The sequence below is a fragment of the Stegostoma tigrinum genome, chromosome 42, assembly GCF_030684315.1.
Source record: "Stegostoma tigrinum isolate sSteTig4 chromosome 42, sSteTig4.hap1, whole genome shotgun sequence".
Classification (NCBI taxonomy): Eukaryota; Metazoa; Chordata; class Chondrichthyes; order Orectolobiformes; family Stegostomatidae; genus Stegostoma; species Stegostoma tigrinum.
Window position 1 is genome coordinate 12202122 of NC_081395.1, and position 11466 is coordinate 12213587.

Sequence of the window (11466 nt, forward strand, 5' to 3'; positions counted from 1 at the left end):
GGCAGCAGTTCTTTTGCAAACTGAAATCAAAATCTTTCTAATCTTTCATCCATAGTGACAGTCAGTTTTTGGTTCTTCTAAATCAGGCTAAGTTTGCTCCCATGAATCATAACATCCTCACTACATGAACAAACTCACGTTTTCGTTGCAGGAGGGTCCCCATTGCCTGCTGTCTGACACATAGGTTTAAAATAATGGCTCCAGAATGACTGGTCATAATTATTACACTTACATGCACATAGATAAAAGCCCACATGCCACTAATTTAAAACCCAAACTCTAAAATAATTGATATTGGTACACACCACATCACAATAATTTGAGGCCCCTTGTGTATGATGCCTTAAAATGTATCTCACTTACTTTTTGCTGAACTCCAACCACTCAGAGTCACCGTTGGCAAGAACCTGACTTGAACCTGCCATGTAAACACAGTGGCTTACAACAGCAGGTCAGCGAATAGGAATAAAGCAAAAATATAATTCACCACCTGACTCCTCACATGACTCTGGATGGAGGCAGCTTCAACAACACTCAAGAAGCTCGATGCCATCCAGGACAATGCAGCTCCCGCTCAATTGGCACCACATCCACAAACATCCCACTCCCTCCCCCCATCATACACAGTAGCAGCAGTGTGTACTATCTGCAAGATGTACTGCAGAACGTCACCAAGGCCCCTGCCCCCACTTCCACCTAAGGGGACAGCAGCAGCAGATACATGGGAACACCACCCCCTGCAAATAACCCTCCACGCCACTCCCCATTCTGACTGGGAAATATATCAGCCATTCCTTCAGTGTCCCTGAGTCAGAATCCGGGAATTCTCTTGCTAAGGAGTGTCCCTGCACTGTATAGAAGACTGCAGCAGGTTCAAGGAGGCAGCTCACCACGACCTTCTCTGGGGCAATTAAGGATGGGCAGTAAATGGTAGCCCAGCCAATAACCTGGAAAAACAGTGAAGTTTTACACATAGGTAGCCCGTAGAGAGACTTGGCCAGACATGAGATGTCAGGTGGCCACTCAATGCTTTTCTGCAGACACCATAAGCTTGGATATCTGCTAATAAAACAGACACATTGCAACGTAAGCTGTAATAAAAGGGAAGCTAAGATCAGCCATTCAGTGAAAATGTTGAAGAATTATGAGGGATTTATATAAAACCTGATTACCTTGCACAACGCTATAGCTGATGACAGGACAATTTTGAAACAGAGATCAGATCACTGGTTTGAAGGGGATCAGAATCGGATTTAAAGAAATGTAAAGGAAACCAAAATGAGAATCTACATTTATATAACGCCTTATTGCAACCTTAGAATCTCACAGTCAGTGAATTCTTTCAAGGTGTAGCCACTATCATAATGGAGAGGGCATTCTGTACCTAATCCATCATTCTTAATCCACGGAGAGCGAATTGGCAGAATTAGCAGGTCATAAACACACAAGTTAAATATACAATGCACTAAGCCCAAGCATTGCCTTAACTTCAAAACACCATTGGGGAAAATAGCGAAAGAAGACAAAGCTAAAGGTACAATATCTAGAGAAGACATGACAAACCAGACACATCCACAGGAACACAGCAGGCCAGGCAGCATCAGAGGAGCAGGAAAGCTGACGTTTCGAGCCTAGACCCTTCTTCAGAAAAAAAAATTGTCTCAAATTCTCCAGCATTGGCAGGTTCAACTATCTCCACATTCACAGGAACAGTGGCTTAACCGAAATATATTACAGACAGTTGGTTATAAGTTGACCAAGATTGTAAATTAAATATTCCAGCTTTTGGAAGGATACATTTAACAGAAAAGGAAGAGGCCAAACCTTCAATATAAAATGTGCATGCTCAACAGAAAAAGCAGAATGAAACGGACAGAGATAAGCAAACCCACAACTAACAAATCTAAGATATTAGCTGGGAGATCGTAAGAGCTGCTGATGCTGGAGTCAGAAATAACACAGTGTGGAGCTAGAGGAGCACAGCAGGCCATGCAGCATCAGAGGAGCAGGAAAGCTGACATTTCGGGTCGGGACCCTTCTTTAGAATTTCTGAAGGATCCTGACCCAAAATGTCAGCTTTCCTGCCCCTCTGATGCTGCCTGGCCTGCTGTGCTCCTCCAGCTCCACACTGTGTTATCTCTAAGATCTCAGCTGTCCATTTGTGACTGATGGCGTGCAATTATATTAATCATTACAGGAGAAGAGTGCCCCATTTCCCCATCTTCAATGATGTAGAGCCCAGCTCACTGCCATGTGAGATAACACTGAAAATTGTTGCTAATACTCTATCTCTGTGAAGGCTGGAGCATTCATAACAGTTTTCAGTTAGAAGTGCCGAGTGGAAGTCATTATCCTCCAGTGGGGTCCCCAGCATCACAGATACCAGTCTTCAGTCAATTCGATACAATCCACGTGAAATTGAGAAATGAGGGGACTGGATACTGCAAAGGCTATGGGCCCTGACAACGTTCCAGCAATAGGGTAGTGAAGACTTGTGCTCCAGAACTTACTGCTCCCCTAGTTACAACACAGTCACCCATAGACAATTTGGAAGATTGCCCAAGTATGTCCTGTATACAAAAAGCAGGACAAATCCAAACCAGCCAATTATCGCCCCATCAGTCTCCTCAGTAAAGTGATGGAAGGTGTCAGTAACAGTGCTATCGAGCAGCACCTGCTCAGAAATAACCTGCTCAGTGACACCCAGTTTGGGTTCTGCCAGGACCACTCAGCTCCTGACCTCACTGCAGCCTTGGTTCAAACATGGGCAAAAGAGCTGAATTCCAGAGGTAAGGTAAGAGATACAGTTCTAAACATCAAGGCTGCATTCGACCGAGTGTGGCATCAAGGAGCAAAACTGGAATCAGTGAGTATCAGGCGGCAAACTTTCCGGTGGCTGGAGTGATACCTAACTCAAAGGGTGGGAGTTGTTGGATCCCAGCTCCAGCACATATCCGCATGGGGTAGTGTCCTAGGCCCAACCATCTACAGCTGCTTCGTCAATGACCTTCCCTCCACCATAACATCAGAATTGGGGATGTTCACTGATGATAGTACAATGTTCAGCACCATTCATGACTCCTCAGATTCTGAAGCAGTCCATGTTCACATGCAACAAGATCTGGGCAGTATCCAGGCCCAGGCTGGCAAGTGGCAAGTGGCCACACAAATACCAGGCAATGCCTATCTCTATGAAGAGAGAATCTAATCACTGCCTCTTGACATCAACAGTGTCACCATCACTGAATCTCCACTGAAAGCGGGTTATCATTGATCAGAAATGGAAGTAGGTCACAGAGTATTAACATGCATTGGAAGGTAAATGGTAAGATAGACTTTGTAGTAAGTGTGTGGCAGTAGAAGGCAAAAGAAGACAGCTGAGAGCCTGCTGTGGAGAGATGATGGTATAGTGGTGATGTCACTGGGTAAGCTGTCCTGAAGCCCAGACTAAGGGTAATGGGTTCAGATCCCACCAGGGCAACTAGTATACCTTAGACTCAATAACAAGATCTCCCCAGTGGCGTTATACAATTATTGCCACACTGTAGCAGCATTCAATTATACTCTTTTAGAGAAGGAGATCTGACTCCAGATCCACAGCAATGTGCTTGACACTTAATGGACACTTTTGGAAGTCTGTTTTCAGTTCCGGTCTCCCTGCTATAGGAAGGATGTTGTTAAACTAGAAAGGGTTCAGAAAAGATTTACAAGGATGTTGCCGGGGTTGGAGGGCTTGAGCTACAGGGAGAGGCTGGGGCTATTTTCCCCGGAGCGTCGGAGGCTGAGGGGTGACCTTACAGAGGTTTATAAAATCATGAGGGGCATGGATAGGGTGAATAGACAAGGTCTTTTCCCCAGGGTAGGGGGAGTCCAAAACTAGAGGGGCACAGGTTTAAGGTGAGAGGGGAAAGATTTAGAAGGGACCTTAAGGGGTAACGTTTTCACACAGAGGGTGGTGTGTGTATGGAACGAGCTGCCAGAGGAAGTGGTGGGGGCTGGTACAGTTACAGCATTTAAAAGGCATCTGGATGGGTACATGGATAGGAAGGGGTTAGAGGGGTATGGGCCAAATCCTGGCAAATGGGATTAAATTAATTCAGGATATCTGGTCAGCACAGGCAAGTTGGAATGAAGGATCTGTTTCCATGCTGTACAACTCTATGACTTCATGGCCCACCAAAATGCCAGCAACACGATTCAAGGGGCAATTAGGAATGGTGAAAAATCATTGGCCTGACCAACATCACTGAGGGTTGAAAACTGTGAGGGAGATGAGGTCTGGGGTCATGTGTAGATAAAACAAAGTGAAAACAGAGGGTCAGCGCTGAGGGAGCGGGCACTGTCGGAGGGTCAGTGCTGAGGGAGCGGAGACTGTCGGAGGGTCAGTGCTGAGGGAGTGAGCACTGTCGGAGGGTCAGTGCTGAGGGAGTGGGCACTGTCGGAGGGTCAGTGCTGAGGGAGCGGACACTGTCGGAGGGTCAGTGCTAAGGGAGTGAGCACTGTCGGAGGGTCAGTGCTGAGGGAGTGAGCACTGTCAGAGGGTCAGTGCTGAGGGAGTGGGCACTGTCGGAGGGTCAGTGCTGAGGGAGTGGGCACTGTCGGAGAGTCAGTGCTGAGGGAGCAGGCACTGTCAGAGGGTCAGTGCTGAGGGAGCGGGCACTGTCGGAGGGTCAGTGCTGAGGGAGTGGGCACTGTCGGAGAGTCAGTGCTGAGGGAGTGGGCACTGTCGGAGGGTCAGTGCTGAGGGAGTGAGCACTGTCGGAGGGTCAGTGCTGAGGGAGCGGACACTGTCGGAGGGTCAGTGCTGAGGGAGTGGGCACTGTCGGAGGGTCAGTACCGAGGGAATGCCGCACTGTCGGAGAGTCAATACCGACGGAATGCTGCACTGTCGGAGAGTCAGTAGCGAGGGAATGCCGCACTGTCGGAGGGTCAGTACCGAGGGAATGCCGCACTGTCGGAGAGTCAATACCGACGGAATGCTGCACTGTCGGAGAGTCAGTAGCGAGGGAATGCCGCACTGTCGGAGGGTCAGTACCGAGGGAATGCCGCTCTGTCGGAGAGTCAGTAGCGAGGGAATGCCACACTGTCGGAGGGTCAGTACCGAGGGAATGCCACACTGTTGCAGGTGTTGTTTTCAGGATAAGGCATCAATGTGAATCCATTGCTGGCCACACAGTGCGATTTGTCAGACCCTGTGCTCACTGCTGGATATGGCACCAGTGAGTAAGACAAGGTCCCCGTTCTGGTAGAGCTAAATCTTTTGAGCAGCATCAATGGAACCACTCAACATTTGGTGCACAGTTCCTGCCGTCCAAGTAAAGCATAGCAATTGTTTGCTGCTTTTGGAGCGGTGCAGAGTTTTTGGGCCAAAGGGGTACGTTTCAGTGCTGCATGACTGTATGACAGCCTGAGAAAATAATAGGTGACATACAAATGCAGTTTCCTCTTTTTGTATTGTGCTTTGTCATGAGAGCATCTTCAATATTCTGAGCCCTTGTTTGTATATTCAGTCACCTTCTGCCCAGCTTTATTCAATCCCATTGAGAGCAGCACAGATTGCACTGAGGGAGCTCCTGCACAACACTGACTCATATCATTCACTCAGTGATAACCCTCTGACTGCCTGCCTACTGTCAGCTCATGGTATCCTTCAGGAACTTCAGTGTTGTAATGATCCAGTTCCATCCAGGCCCGCTACCACCTTCCATCCTCCTGTACAGCTCAACTCGACTCCACTTTCTGTATCCAACTCGCACCACACGCCACTCTCCTTTCATACAGTGAGCTGTCACACCACCTCATGTATGGTTCACCTCCAGTAACTGTGTCTCAATCCTCACACCCCACCCTCCCTATCTCTGTAACCCCCTCCAGCCCCTACACCCCCTCCCTATCTCTGTAACCCCCTCCATCCCCTACACCCGCTCCCTATCTCTGTAACCCCCTCCAGCCCCTACACCCCCTCCCTATCTCTGTAACCCCCTCCAGCCCCTACACCCCCTCCCTATCTCTGTAACCCCCTCCATCCCCTACACCCGCTCCCTATCTCTGTAACCCCCTCCAGCCCCTACACCCCCTCCCTATCTCTGTAACCCCCTCCAGCCCCTACACCCCCTCCCTATCTCTGTAACCCCCTCCAGCCCCTACACCCCCTCCCTATCTCTGTAACCCCCTCCAGCCCCTACACCCCCTCCCTATCTCTGTAACCCCCTCCAGCCCCTACACCCCCTCCCTATCTCTGTAACCCCCTCCAGCCCCTACACCCCCTCCCTATCTCTGTAACCCCCTCCAGCTCCCACACCCCCTCCCTATCTCTGTAACCCCCTCCAGCCCCTACACGCCCTCCCTATCTCTGTAACCCCCTCCAGCCCCTACACCCCCTCCCTATCTCTGTAACCTCCTCCACCCACTGACACCCCTCAAAGAACAAAGAACAAAGAAACCTACAGCACAGGAACAGGCCCTTCGGCTCTCCAAGCCTGTGCCAATCAAGATCCTCTGTCTAACCTGTCATCTATTTTCTAACGGTCTGTGTCCATTTGCTCTCTGCCCATCCATGTACCTGGCCAAATATATCTTTAAAGACACTATCATGTCTGCATCTACCACCTTCACTGGCAACGCGTTCCAGGCACCCACCACCCTCTGTGTAAAGAACTTTCCCCCTCCCTATTTCTGTAAGTCCCTCCAGCCCCGAACCCTTTCCTACCTTTATGAACACTCCAATTTCTCTGTCAGTCCCAGTGACCTGCCCATGCCCTGAACCCCAATTGCTTACACCCATGGCAGACCTGCTTCCACCTGGCTGGGGCCCAGAAGTTTGTAGATTCCACTCCCTGCCCCCCTCCAATTTTCCCCACCTCTCCCTCTCCGTCTCTCTCCTTCTCTTCTCCTGAGGGATCCTCCTCATTAAAACTAGCCCATTCTGACCCTGCCCAGTCCTTTTGTTTCTCTGCTGTGGTCTGCCTCGGCCTGGTGGGGGGTTTGGTAGTTAAGGGCGTGATGGGAGGTCAGTTTTTGTACTAGGCCGGGCCATGACAGGGTTAAGTAACTCGGGCCCATCAAAGGAGTTGACGTGGTGCAGGGGTCGGGGGTGAGGGTTGGGGGGTGTGTGGTGGGCACGCGCCAGCAAGGATGGACGTCGAAATAGTTTCCATGTGGCATAAAAATATCAGTTTTCTGCAGTTACCATGGCAACCCTTCCTCTCTCTTTCTCTCTCTCTCTCAGCGAGGGCGAGGCTTGGGATGAAACTGCGCCGACGCTGGGTTTCCATGGCGACCCTCCCCAGCAAGAGAATTCCCTCCTGTGTGCTTGGGAGAAGTTGGCTCCTTCCCCCACAGGCCCGCTACCCCACAACCATTGACCCCCCTCCCCCAGCTCCTGCCCCCCCATGTCAATTGTTCCCGGGGCCTGCCGTCTCCCGGTTTTTGACAGCCATTAACCCATCAGGCCCTCTGCAGTTTGACCCCACAGGGCCAGGCCTCAATTCATCAGCTCTCTATAACTTGTCCTTTTGTTACCCCCTTTGCAGACCCCACCCCCAACCCCATCAATATCGTGCATTCTCTGTCCCTTTCTAGGGATGTGGGTCAATATTTATTGCCGTCACTGACCCCTTGAACTGACGTGGCGCACTAGGGCCGTCCAGACAGTAACTTAAGAGCCCCCATCCCCCCGAATCCCTGCCGAGGGCCAGGAATCTGACGACCAACAGAAAGTGCCGGAGAAACTCAGCATGGTCTCGTAGCATCTGTAAAGAGAGAAACTGAGTCAGTTTCAAGCCCAGATGTCGGCCCACTCCAGGCAGGTCTCTTCCCCAAAGAGGAGCATCAGCGAACCCAAGGGGCTTCTACGACCAAATGAAGATGAAAACGAGGAGCAGGAGGAGGCCATTCAGCCGCTCAATACTGCTCCGCCATTCAGAGTGATCACCCAACTCCCCCCCACCCCCCAATGTCCCATACACTTTAACCCCATGGCCCTCAGAACTGTATCTAACTTCCAACATTTTGGGTCCCTTCTGTGGCAGAGAATCCCACAGGCTCCCCACTCTCTGGGTGAGGACATTTCTCCCCATCTCAATCCGAAATGTTCTACCCTGTAACCCGTAGGCTGTAACCCCACCATCCTGCCCCATCCCCCAGCCCCTCCTCCATTCCCATTCTGGGAACATCCTTCCTGCATTGACCATGTCTCGTCCTGTTAGAATTCTGTAGGTACCATGAGACTCCTCTTTCATTTCATCTCCTCATCACCCTCTACCTCCCCGATGTTTCAAAATCGATTGTTACTTACATTTCCCAACTCTCATGACAATTCCAGATATCAGCTGACAATCTCTTTGGAACTGCCTCCAATGCCAATACATTAGACCATAAGATATAGCAGCAGAATTAGGCTATTCAGCCCATCAAGTAAACTCTGCCATTTGATCATTGTTGATGTTTCTCAGCCCTATTCTCCTGCCTTCTCCCCGTAGCCCTTGATCCCCTTCCTAATCTATCTCGCTCTCAGTAGGGAGAGGATTACTCTGCAGACGCAGGGGAGGAACCGTCCAAGATATACAATGGCCCCTCTCCCATACAGCTCAGCAGCCTGCAGGCAAAGGAAAAGCCTAGGAGATGTTCATGCATTTCAAAGCAACTCAGGCATTCTGAAACATTGAAGGCTTCCTGTGATGGAAGAGCCAAAAGGAGGTTGGTAGCTTTCCTGAGGGAATTTGCTACACCACACTTGGATCTCATTCCACAATGGCAGCCTTCAGAGGTGCCCAGTCATAACTCCATACATTGTGTGTGTGCATCATCTCACTGAGCTGCTACTTTCCTCAAGAGTGCATGTAAAGTGCAGGTACGTACCAAAGCGAGCTCACTTGAAGTTCTCACGGTTACCTGCAGAGTGAGACATTTATCTAGCAACAATAAAGATCAACTTTAAAAATGGGCCTGGTCCCTTTGGATCCAGATAGGCACTCTTTGCCAGATTAGTCACAGAAGCTGAAACAGCTTCAACAAGGTGCTTGACAAGGTAGACCGGTTAGCGAGCTTAGATCACACAGAATCCAGGGAGAACTAGCCATTTGGATACAGGACTGGCTGGAAGGTAGGAGACAGAGGGGGTGGTGGTGGAGGGTTGTTTTTCAGACTGGAGGCCTGTGACCAGCGGTGAGCCACAGGGATTGCTGCTGGGTCCACTGCATTTTGTCATTTATATAAACGATTTAGATGTGAACAAAGGAGGCATGATTCAGGAAATTTGCAGATGACACCAAAATTGGAGATGTAGTGGGCAGCAAAGGAGGTTACACCAGGGTACAATGGGACCTTAATCAGATGGACGAATGGGCCGAGGAGTGGCAGGTGGAGTTTAATTTCTATAAATGTGCGGTGCTGCATTTTGGAAAGTCACATCAGGGCAGGGCTTATACACTTAATGGTAAGGTCCTGGGGAGTGCTGTTGAACGAAGAGACCTTGGAGTGCAGGTACATGGTTCCTTGAAAGTGGAGTCGCAGGTAGACAGGGCGGTGAGGAAGGTGTTTGGTAACTTGCCTTTGTTGGTCAGTGCATTGAGTATTGGAGTTGGGAGGGTCATGTTACAGCTGTACAGGGCATTGGTGAGGCCACTTTTGGAATATTGCATTCAGTTCTGGTCTCCCTTCTAATGGAAAGATATTGTTAAACTTGAAAAGGTTCAGAAAACATTTACAAGGATGTTGCCGGGGTCGGAGGATTTGAGCTACAGGCAGAGGCTGAGTAGGCTGGGGTGATTTTTCCTGGAGTGTTGAAGGCTGAGGGGTGACCTTATAGAGGTTCATAACATCATGAGGGGCATGGATAGGGTGAACAGACAAGGTCTTTTCCCCCAGGGCAGGAGTGTCCAAAACTAGAGGAGCATAGGTTGAAGATGAGAGGGGAAAGATTTAAAAAGACCTGAGGGGCAACTTTTTCCCACAGAGGGTGGTGTGTGTATGGAAGGAGCTGCCATAGGAAGTGGTGGAGGCTGGTACAGTTACAGCATTTAAAAGGCATCTGGATGGGGACAAGAATAGGAAGGGTTTAAGGGGAAGTGGGCCGAATGCTGGCAAATGGTTAATTTAGGATATCTGGTTGGGATGGACGAGTTGGGCCAAAGGATCTGTTTCCATGCTATACAGCTCTATGACTCTGTGAGTATAAAAATAACAAAGCCCACATAGTGCCCAGGGATGTGCGGATTAGGGTGGATTGGCCGTGCTAAATTGTCCCATAGTGCCCAGGGATGTGCGGGTTAGGGTGGATTGGCCGTGCTAAATTGTCCCATAGTGCCCAGGGATGTGCAGGTTAGAGTGGATTGGCCGTGCTAAATTGTCCCATAGTGCCCAGGGATGTGCGGATTAGGGTGGATTGGCCGTGCTAAATTGCCCCATAGTGCCCAGGGATGTGCAGGTTAGGGTGGATTGGCCGTGCTAAATTGCCCCATAGTGCCCTGGGATGTGCGGGTTAGGGTGGATTGGCCGTGCTAAATTGTCCCATAGTGCCCAGGGATGTGCAGGTTAGAGTGGATTGGCCGAGCTAAATTGTCCCATAGTGCCCAGGGATGTGCAGGTTAGGGTGGATTGGCCGAGCTAAATTGTCCCATAGTGCCCAGGGATGTGCAGGTTAAGGTGGATTGGCCGAGCTAAATTGTCCCATAATGCCCAGGGATGTGCAGGTTAGGGTGGATTGGCCGTGCTAAATTGCCCCATAGTGCCCAGGGATGTGCGGGCTAGGGTGGATTGGCCGTGCTAAATTGCCCCATAGTGCCCAGGGATGTGCGGGTTAGGGTGGGTTGGCCGTGCTAAATTGCCCCATAGTGCCCAGGGATGTGCGGGTTAGGGTGGATTGGCCGTGCTAAATTGCCCCATAGTGTCCAGGGATGTGCGGGTTAGGGTGGATTGGCCATGCTAAATTGTCCCATAGTGCCCAGGGATGTGCAGGTTAGGGTGGATTGGCCATGCTAAATTGTCCCATAGTGTTTGGTGATGTATAGGTTAGGTGTGTTAGCCATGAGAAATGTAGGGTTGCAGGAAGAGGGTGGGGAGATGTGTCTGTGTGGGATGCTCCCCAGAGGGCTGGTATGGATGCGTTGGACCAAATGGCCTGTCTCCACAGTGTAGGGATTGATTCTGTGTACTGTAGTGCTCCAAGCTATCCATGCTACTGTCCTGAAATGTAACAGCCGTTCCTTCAGTGCCAAAATCCTGGAATTCTCTCCCTAAGGGGCATTGTGGGTCAACCTACAGCACATGGAATGCAGCGGTTCAAGAAGGCACCTCACCCCCACGTTCACAACGGGGCATTTAGGGCTTGGTATTAAATACCAGGCCAGCAGTGCCAACATCCCATGCATGAACAGACAAAATGCCCCATATAACCTCCAAAGACTCTTCCCTGACTCCCTCGCTGAAGTCAACCCCTCTGGTCCCTAGCTCCTCATTGAAGACTGA